Genomic DNA, 9638 nt, shown 5'->3' with positions numbered 1-9638 from the left:
AATAAAAGAAATGATAAGAACCATGTGATCATTTCAATAGATGCAGAAAAAAAACATTTGACAAAAGCAAGATCCATTCATGACAAAAAAAGTATGGTTAGCATTATTCATCACAATAAAGGCAATATGCAAAATACTCACAGCTAATATCACCCTCAATGGGGGAAAACAGAGATTTTCCTCTATAGTCAGGAATAAGACAGGGATGCTTACTGTCATCACTTTATTTAACATAATAGTGGAACTCCTTACCACAGCAATGAGAAAAGACAAAGGAATAAAAGACATCTAAACCTGCAGGAAAGAAGTGAAATGTTTCCTATTTGCACATGATACGATACCCTATATGGAAAGCAGAAGGACTCACCAAAACATTGCTAGAAGTTACACACCAGTTTAGTAAAGACCCAGGATACAAAATCGACATACATACATCTTGTATTCCTATACAACAATGAGGCAGCAGAAAGAGAAATCAAGGAATTGATCCCACTTACAATTGAACCAAACACATAAGATATCTAATAATTCACCTAGTTAAAGTGTTAAAGATCTGTACTCTGCAAACTATAAAACACTGCTAAAAGAAATTGAGGATGATGCACAATAAAAATGTAAAGACATTCCAGGCTTATGGACTGGGAGAACAAACATTGTTAAAATGTCTATGCTACCCAAAGCACTCTACACATTTAATGCAATCCAATTCAGATTACCACCAGCATTTTTCACAGAGCTACAGCAAATAATCCTAAAATATGTATGGAACCACAGAAGACCAAATACACAAGGCAAACTTGAAAAGCAAAGCAAAGATAGAGGCATCACATTTCCAGACCTATTATGAAGCAGTAATGATCAAGGCGGTATGCTGTTGGCACAAAAATAGACACATATATCAACCAAACAGAATAAAAAACTCAGAACTGAACTCACAACTATATGGTAAATCAGTCTTCAACAATGCAGGAAAGAATATCCGATGGGAAGGTGCTGGAAAGCAACATGCAAAAGAATGAAAATGGACGATTATCTTATATCATACACAAAAATAAATTCAGAATGTATGAAAGACCTAAGTGTGAGACAGGAAACTATAAAAACCCTAGAGGAGAACACAGGCAATAGCCTCTTTGACATTGACCTTAGCAACTTCTTACTAGATATATCTCCTGAGGCAAAAGAAACAAAGACAAAAATAAAGTATAAGAACTCATCAAAATAAAAAGTTCCTGCACAGCAAAAAAAACAAAAGACTAAAAGGCAGCCTATGGAATGGGAGAATATATTTGTAAATGGCATATCTGATAAAGAGTAAGTATCCAAAATATAATGAACTTAGAAAACTCAACACCCCAAAAGTAATAATCTAATGAAAAATGTGCAGAGGATATGAATAGACACTTTTTTACCATAGAAGACACAGATGCTCAACATCACTCATCATCAGGGAAATACAAATCAAATCTACAATGATAGAGGAAGGGCAGAGAGGTGGTGCGTGCTACAAGGATGGGCTGGAGGGAGCCAGGGCAGTGGAGGGGCAGCATGCCAGGCAAGGCAGAGCCCCCAGAGTCTGGCTTGCAAAAGCGGAGGGGCTGGACTCTGTGAGTTCTGACAGCGAGCTGAACTTAACATCTGGAATGTGAAAAGTCAACAGCTCTGCTCTCAGAGAGTGGGGAGGGTGAGTGGATGCCAGAAGGGAGAGTTGTTGAGCAACAGAAGATGGAGCTCACTCAGCAGGGGAACAAAGGCACTGGCAAGTGCCATCTCCCTCTCCCATCCCCCAGATGAAATTCCAAAGGGAACACATTCCCATCACTGAACTTGCCTGCACTGCACAAATATCCAATGTTGTGCTTCTGTGGATCCATCCCTCTGACAGGTCTGCTTCCCTCCTGGTGCTGCGGGAACCCTCCTGCAGGAGACCACTGATGGCAAAACAAGCTAAGCCTGCCCCTCTAGTCCCTGTGCTCCTTGCGGATCCACCCTGTCTAATATGCCCTTGGCCAGATCCCATTGAAACTGCACCACAATCCTGGAAGTGTGCAAGTAGCCCTGACATGGGCCACACCACTGTAAGTGAGTCCTGCCCTTGGGAGAGGGGAAGATAAGGTACACACAACTCTGACTGTGACCCCAGAGGTGACCTGGGGGCAGACATGGGGGCAGACTACGGCCCACCCACCAACACAAGTTACTCCACACAGCACAGGGGAAGGGCCCTGCAGTTTGGTGCTACCGCAGGGACTACCCAAATGATGAAATGGAAGAATTCTCCTCAAAAGAAACACCAGAAAGTAGTGACAGCTAACAAATTGATCAAAACTGATTTAAGCAATATAATGGAACAAGAATTTAGAATAATAGTCATGAAATTAATCACTGGGCTTGAAAGAAGCATAGAAAACAGCAGAGAATCTATTGCTACAGAGATCAAGGCTGTACAAATAGTCAAACAGGAACTAAAAATGCTATAAATGAGGTGCAAAATAAAATGGAGGCAGCCATAACAGGGATTGAAGAGACAGAGGAGAGAATAGGTGAATTAGAAGATAAAATTATGAAAAAAGATACCTCCAAGAAAATCAACAGCAACAATGATTCTATGCCTTCTTTAATTGGAGACTTAATCTGATACTTTGTTTTGTCTGCCTTGCTTGGTTTGTTGTCTTCTTGTTTTGTATTCACTTGGGAATGTCCACTGAGACTTAGACAATGTAACTTAAGTTACTAATAGCTCAAGATATATAAGCCAATGTTGGGGAAGAACTTTTAAAAATGTCTTTATATATTTTCATAGGTGTTTTAAGGTCAAGTCAGCAGTTAAAGAAACAAATATATTTATTTAGTTTGTTCCAATATTATTGCATCCCTAAAGTTTTATGGAGCATACATTGTATACATTGTTGCTCAGTAAGTTCACAGTAATGTTGTATCTGCACATATTACATATTATTTTATTTCACAATTTTGATTATCATGGCCAAATAATTAATAATTAAATGGAATGTGGTTAGTTTAATAAAAAATATATAAAAAATTCTTTAAAAATCACAAATGTGAAAGTTATCTTTAATTTACTTTAGGTATGACATATTTTCCAATTTTTCCATTCTGTTTGAAATAAGACATTAAACTATTAAAAATTTCATTAATTAAACTAAATAATGCAAATTATGATATTACTAATTTTAATGGAATAATATTAAAAAATGTTTAACAATGCAGTTTCATTGCAGATTATCTTAAATGTTCTTCTGTTTTTCCTGGAATCCAGAAATTACATCAATCACAATTTGTATTTGGAAAAATACAACAATGGTCAAGTTTTAAAAATTTATCAGATTTTTAATTTATTTGATTTTCTGATTATAACGTGTGTCAACATCACTTTCATTATATCTGGTATTTGGAATTCCTTGAACTTGATGGATATGTATGTTTATTTTCCTCTCAGGATTTGGGAAGGTTTTATTATTCTTTTCTCAGCTTTCTGCCCCTAACACTTTCTCTGCCCTCTGGGATTTTCATGATGTGTGTGTGTGTGTGTGTGTGTGTGTGTGTGTGTGTGTATAGGATTTTTAAAGGATCCCATAAATTTAGTAGACTGTTTTTTTAATCTCTTTTTTAGTTTAATTTCCTTTTATTCTTCTGATAATCTGCCTTTGAGCTCACTGATTCTTGTACTTCATGAAGTTTGTACAGCCTTTCTATTGGTCTTTTTCAGTTCGATCACTGTGTTCTTCAGTTCTAGGATTTCCATTTTGATGTTTTTTGTGTTTTTAATCTCTTTGCTAAACATCATTTTCCTCAAGTATTGCTTCGCTAAAGTTGTTGAGTTGCTTGTTTGCTCTCATTTAGGTAAATATTCTGAATTCTTTGCAAGGTAGTTTTTAGATCTCCATTTCTTTGGGTCAGTTGCTTGTGATTTATTTCATTTTGATAGTGTCATGTTTCCCTGACACTTTGTGAATCTTGTAACACTATATTGGTGTTTCCATATTTGGACAGGTAGTCACTTTTCCAGTATTTATAGACTAGATTGCACAGGAGAAGTCTTTTACCAGTCAGTTTAGCCAGAAATTTTGGATAAGCCAGCTGGAAGTTACCACAAAGGGAGATGCTCCCAGAGTCCATGGGTAAGTGGGCTGGACATTTGTGTCCACAGTGATCTTGGCTGCTCACTTTACTGTCTTTTCCCCAGGGGCAATTGAAACTGTGCCTTCTACTTCCTTAAATTTGTCTTTTCCCATTCCTGTGCTTTAATCCAGAATCCAGAACCCCCAAAAATGTGTGTTTGTGGATGGATGGTTATTTGTATCCACATATTTGTGAAGAGGTATAGGCCAGAACCTCCCATTCCTGTATTATCCAGACACAATTACCATATGTAGAGAGGTCAACATAACTCTGTACTCTGTCATGGAAGTGGTGAATGAGACACAGCCCTACCATGCCTCAGCAAACTCAGAGTGTAGTGATCCTGAAATACCCTATATTCTCCCAAAGTGCATTAAAAGGAGGTGAGGACTGAGTATCATAGATATCCCCAGGAGACACTACAGAACAAAGTATGTTGTGGAGCCATGGTATTTAGTTTATTCTAAGAATTGAAAGAAAAAAGAAGTAGAAGCAGAAGCAGAAGCAGAAGCAGAAGAAGAAGAAGAAGAAGAAGAAGAAGAAGAATAGAACATGCATACAATCCTGATCTATTTACATTTAATTTCTGTGTTCAGTCCATTTGAATTTTTCGTAAAATTACACAGCTCTTAAATCAATTATCACATTTATTTATATTTTGTTAGGTATGTATGTACTTATTTATTTATTTTGATTTTGATTCCAGTATAGTTAACATATGGTATAATATTAGTTTAGGTGTACAATATAGTGTTTCAACAATTCTATATATTACTCAGTATACATCCCCCTATCAAACTCCCTTCTGGTAACCATGTATTTTGTTTTCAATTGTTAACAGTCAGGTTTTTTTTGTATCACTCTTTTTTTCTTTTACTTTCTTCATTTTATTTGTTTCTTAAATACCACATATGAGTGAAATCAGGTAGTATTTGCTATTCTCTCACTGGATTATACTGATTAGTCTTCTGCCCATTTTTAATTGAATTATTTGTTTCTTTTGGTGGAGAGTTTTATAAGATCTTTATATATTATGGATAACAACCATTTATCAGACATCTCCTTTGCAAATACCTTCTCTCATGCAGTAGGTTGTCTTTTACTTTTGTTGACTGTTTCCTTTGCTGTACATGTTTTATTTTTATGTAGTCCCAATAGTTCATTTTCGTGTATCATTCCCTTGCCTCAGGAGACATACCTAGAAAAGTGTTGCTATAGCTGATTTCAGAAAAATTATTATCTGTGCTCTCTTATAGAATTGTTATGATTTCAGGTCCTGAATGTAGGTCTTGTGTCCATTTTGATTTGACTTTTGTGTATGATGTATTTACATGTGGTCCAGTTTTATACCTTTGCACATAGCTATCCAGTTTCCCAACATTATTTATTGAAGAGCCTGTCTTTTCCCATTGGATATTCTTTCCTCCTCTGTCAAATATTAATTGACCATATAATCATGGGCTTACTCCTCGGCGTTCTAGTCTGTTCCATTGATCCATGTACCATGTACTATGCCAGTACCATAGTGCTTTAACTGCTACAACTTTTATTTAGGACACATTTATTTGTTTCCTCATTTTGTCTAACTCTCTATGTCCATTCTGTGTGTTGACAAAGTCATATATGTTTCTTCATCTTGAAAGTACTGGCCTTATGAAGAAGAGGTCCTATGCTGCCCTGAAATGCAGTGTTACCATTTCATTAGGACCTGGTGCTTCAAAGTGTCTGCTTTGTGTTTTGTGTGCACTTGATGCTGTGGCCAAACCACTTTTTCCTTCAGTTCAGTTGTCTAAAGTGGCTCTCTTTTCCGTTGTGGTAGTATTTTGTCCCAATGGTGTTAGTGACCCAGTGTGGGTCCTGCTTGGCCTTGGATTGAGACATATGAGGCATTTTAAAGAGGCAGTACCACCAAACTGTAAGGCACTTTCCTTGTATTTCCACCCTAGAGATTTTCATTGGTTTGTGGCACCTGTAGCCAAACCAACTGTATGCCACAAGTTCATTGCTGAGGCACGAGTCTTTGTTGTTATCATTCCCTATCTCTAGCAGGGGGTTATTTTGGATATGTGCTGGCACCTGTCATGGCTGCTTGCCTACTGCCAGGCTTGTGGCAAACTTTGGATGGGCTCTAGTCTAGAGAGTATTGGATGCTGCTGTATAGACAACGATAGACAGATGTATAGTGTTAGCAAGATGTGTCTGCAGGTCTTCTATGGACGGTGGGAACTCTATCTGCAGACAGCTAGGTCAGGAGAGTTGGAGGGGGCAGATGCACACAGCGAATATAGGGACACTGCATCAGTGTTAGGCAGTTAGGCAGGGGGATCAGAAAAGTCTTGTTTCTTGCAGGAGGCCAATTGTTTATAAAGGAGGTAGGGGATGGGAAATGGCACCTTGCAGCTTTTTTATTCTTGGAGAAGTCTCCCAAGGATCTCTGTCCCTCCAGCACAGGCTTTGAGATCAGTAATTAATATTCTTCCCATATGCCCACATTTTTGCAAATCACTTCTTCTATGCTGTATCTCTTTGGGCTACCTTGCAGTTTTTTCAAGGGCAATGTCTCTGTTTCAAATCACCCTGCTCATTCTCTCAGAGCTTAAAAGTTCCAGGTTTTAAGTACTGCTGGCTGTAAGTTCTTGCAAAAATTTAGCCCCTTAATTTTTTAAAGTCAAGTGTTATGGGGACTTGTCTTCACTGTGTGGGTTACCCAGTGCATAGGTCTTTTTCTTTCCCCTCTCAGTGCCCACAGTGTCCTTGACTCCCACAGTCAATCCTGTGGGTATGTTGAGCTACAGATTGTATCTTTGCCCCTCCTACTTTCTTTGATGTAGTCTTTTCTCAACATTTAATTGTGTTTTGTTCCCTCAGTGTTTTGGTCCTTATATGGGTTGCTTACACAGATGTGAATGTTATCTTGTTGGATCCATGGGACAAGGTGAGTTTAGGGTCCTCTTAAGACATTTTTCACTGAACCTCTTTTTTTTCCTTCCCCTCCCCCATGGGTTTGTGTTAAGTTTCTCAGAATCCACATAACCATATGGTATCTGTCTTTCTCTGTATGGCTTATCCAATTTGACAATAAACTTCATATATTGAAAAAAAATAAAAATAAAAATAAATTATTCTTTATATAAAAAAAGACATTTTTCACTGAAATCCACAAATGCTTACTTTAAAAAAGAAGCCTCAAATTCTGTTCCCATAAGGTGATGCAAGGGACTCTGGAGTCACTTCCTCCCCTCCCCACCAAAGCCACTCATATGTATAGAGCAATTCCTCCTGAAGAAATGTGAGCTGGGTGAACAGCATCCACACTTCAAATGATAGAAAGACCATATACAGAACAGAAAGAGACATGGAGACTTGATTAAAAACAAAACCACCAACCAACAAACAAACAAAAAAAAACCCAGAAAGACAAACAAACAAAAAACATAAAGCAAAAGAAAACAAACAAACAAACAAAAACACCTCACATCACAATGCTTTGAAATGCAGTCAGCAGGGATACTATCTTGAAATGATCTGTCTTCCCTGGGGAACAGGAAAGAAAAAACAAAAAATCAAAACACCACTTAAAAGTGCAAATAGAATGTAAAATCATGGGGACCATCAAGCAAATGGTCCAGAAATATGTTTTGAGATGTTTTCAGTGCAAATAGGTAGTTTTATTAAATCACAGGGACAGGATCCATGAGCAGAAAAAGTTGTACTTGTTACTGTGAAGAGTGACTATCTACTTTTTTCTTAGGTTGGTTAAGGATAAGTAACTCTCTAAGGAATTTGTGTGTTGAAAGTGAGGTTTACAAGGACTTTCAGGGTCTGACTCTTGTCAAGATAGGGTTACCTTTTATTATCTAGTATAACATTAGTCATGAGACCCTCTAGAAACGTCATCTTCTGCATGTCTCAGATGTGCATCAGTGGGATACATGTTGTAAGGTGATTCCTTTTTGGTTCCATTTTTCCTGCCTTCGTTTTCCTCATCATACAAGTTTCAGGACTTGAATTTCTACAAATGGCAGAGGAGCTGCTGAAACTCTCTCTGGGATGGAGAAGTTGGTGAAAACCAAGGTTTACATTCTCCTTTCAGCTTAACAGCATGGACAATAGCAAGATTCTCATGCTCTACCCTGCTTGCCAATTAAATGAGCCATGGCTATTACGAAAAATACACCAAATATGTGTTTGTCAGAAGTCCAGAAAAGAGGATTCTGGTGCACTGCTGTTGGAAATGTAAATTAGTACAGTCACTATATACATGAGTATGGGAGTTCCCGTAATAATCAAAAATAGAATATATGATCCTACAACCCCAATTCCTGGTATATATCCTAAGGAAATAAAATCCGTATATTAAAAAATTATATGCACTCTTATGATTATTGCAGCATTATTTATAATAGGTTAGATATGGAAACAACCAACGAGTAATCAACAAGTGAATGGAAAGAAAATATAGTGTTTATAGTAAATATGGGATATTTAATGTATGTAAAATTCTTGAAAATGGAAATACTTCCATTTGTAGTAGCACAGATGAAACTGGAGGACATTATGCTAAATAGAATAAGCCATATAGAGAAATTCAATCAGTGCCCAATTACACTGGTAGGTAGAATTTAAAACTGCATCAATAGAAGCATACAATTAAATGGCAGTAGTCAATATCTGAAGGGAATGAGAAATATGGGGAGATTTAGGTTGAAGTCTATACAACTCCATAATGCAAGATGAATACATACTGGAGATCTCTTATACGGCAATGTGAATATAGTCAACAATACTGTATTGTATGCTTGAAATTTTATAGAAGAGTTCATTTTAAGTGAAGTCAAAGGGTAAAAAAAAAAAAGATAAGAAAGAAAGAACTGTGTAAATTGATGGATATGTTAATTAGCTTGATTGTGGTGATTAATTCACAATGTGTATCTCTTTCAAAATATCAACTTGTATAGTGTAAATAGATACAATTTTTACTTGTCAAGTATATTTGAATAAAGCTGGAAGAAAAAACAAGAATTAACATAGATTGTACAAGATAGTGTAACTGGACATTACAGGTGTGCTTTGCATAAGTCATTACTGAAAAATAGGTGTGACATATTATTTAATTTTTATGTTTATTTATTTATTTTGAGAGAGACAGAGACAGTGCAAATGGGGGAGGGGCAGAGAGAGAATCCCAAATGGGCTCTGTGCCACCAGCACAGAGCTCAATGCAGGGCTTGAACCCATGAAGGCATGAGATCATGATCTGAGCCGAATCCGAGAGTCAGAGACTTAACTGGCTAAACCACTCAGGCACCCCTGGGTGTGATATTTATTACTTTTATTACCATCATTCCAGCAACATCAGGAAAGCTACCATGAAGTTAGTTTTCATCTAAGTATCTGTTATGCCTACATTTATCAGCAATATATTCCCCAGATTATTTCTATGTACCATTCCCATCTTATTTTCAAAACGTTTCCTCAATTCTGTGTGTATATAT

Source organism: Panthera leo, chromosome A1 (genome assembly GCF_018350215.1).
Source record: "Panthera leo isolate Ple1 chromosome A1, P.leo_Ple1_pat1.1, whole genome shotgun sequence".
Lineage (NCBI taxonomy): Eukaryota > Metazoa > Chordata > Mammalia > Carnivora > Felidae > Panthera > Panthera leo.
This window is presented reverse-complemented; position numbering follows the sequence as displayed.